This window comes from Lactuca virosa, chromosome 8 (genome assembly GCF_052849685.1).
Source record: "Lactuca virosa cultivar CGN04683 chromosome 8, Lactuca_virosa_CGN04683_v6, whole genome shotgun sequence".
Taxonomy (NCBI): Eukaryota; Viridiplantae; Streptophyta; class Magnoliopsida; order Asterales; family Asteraceae; genus Lactuca; species Lactuca virosa.
In genome coordinates, this window is record NC_136433.1 from 189,894,439 (window position 1) to 189,896,157 (window position 1,719).

The following is a 1,719-nucleotide window of genomic DNA, read 5'->3' on the forward strand; positions in this document are numbered from 1 at the left end:
TCGTGAGACGGTAATGTCATATAAGTCTTCAAACCTAGAGATATGAGTTGTTGACTATGAGTTGGTTATACATTGATTATACGAAAACGCATCAGTAACTTGATGTTATAAAACGTGCCTTTGTGTATGATTCAAGAAGTAGTTAGTACAGACATATGAGTCGAAGTTTATCTGTTCCTTTTAGTCCTGGGAGGATTAAAAGCGATATCTGGGCCCCTCGATGATTTTGTTTTGACATATGTACCGGTCCCGGTCAGAACCTAATTGATGTGTTCAATTTAGTTCTATGTCAAACAAATCGGAAATCGGGAAACAAACTGATGTACAATAAGTACGACGTTGTTCCATGTATTTGTCCGACTGATATCTTGAACAGAGGATTATGTGATCACTTATCTAAAATGGCACTTCATAGTTCAACAGAGTTTTAAGAGCTATGATTGCTGGTCGATTCCTGAAGTCATACTTACAACTATAGTTATCAGACTTATCCAAGTGGGAGACTGTTGGATAAGGTGTCTACGTCCATAACTATATTTGGTATGTACTTGACCCGACCCGACACGGTCCATTTGGATTGCACTTCACCGGAACAATTTGTATGGATAGTCTTTTGAGAATAGTATATTTATGATTTATTAATATATTATAAGCTATAATATATTAATATGAAATCATATTATTTAATTAGTATTGATCAAGAATTAATTTGGAATTAATTTAGTGATCAAAAGGAAACTAATTAGATATGGACTCTCTTATATATAAAATAGGCCAATGTTCATTTCGGATGGGCTAAGCTTGCATGGAAGTCCACGGATATTCCATGGAGCTTTTAACCCATGGATCCTATGGAATTGAAAGGTCATGGGTATTAGGGTTTACATGGATGTAACCCTAATCTACCATACTGTATAAAGAGGTTTTTTGGCACATGAATTGGCACTAGTGTGTGTGATATAGAAGGTGGGCCGATTTCTAGTGTACATTACTATTCTCTCAAGTTTTCCAAGTTGTGTGGTGATTTGTGATTCCACTTGAGGCATCCACATTATTTGTGCTAGGCTCTCAAAACTCCAAGCAATCAACCACAAGAAAAAGGTATGTCATTCTACTAGATTTTATGTTACAAGTACCCCATAACATGCTAGTTGGGATGTGAACCTTGGAAAAATCAAATTTGCATGTATATTAGAGAAAACATAGATCCAACGTTTCTAGGGTTGCATGTACACCATAAGAGTGTTAGAATGCTCAAAACCCATCCGAACTCTGAGACAATGTTGTTGCTTCTTTTCCCAAAGTTGACTCTCTTGACAAAACCATTGCCCAACTTGATTCCAAGATTGATCAGAAGGCTAATCGCCTCGAATCCAAGCTTGATGTGACAACAGTCAATTTTTTGCCAAGTTAAAGTCAACTAAAGTCAACAAGTCAAACCGGTCAACTCATCTAACCCTTGTACGTTAGGGTTTCCATTATATTTCTTATTGAACAACTCGCAATCTTAATACAAAGTATCACTTAGAGTTTTCACGTGTTCGGAAATTCTAAACCCTAATCAGGGTAAGTGATGACTCTACTCGATAAAACATTATTCCATACTCCTCGAGAGTGTATAACAATCATAACGAGACTTAACGGGAGTACAAACCTTGCGTTACAAAGCCAAACACTCAAAAAGGTCACAAAAGAAGTCTCTCAAAATCTCTTTCACTC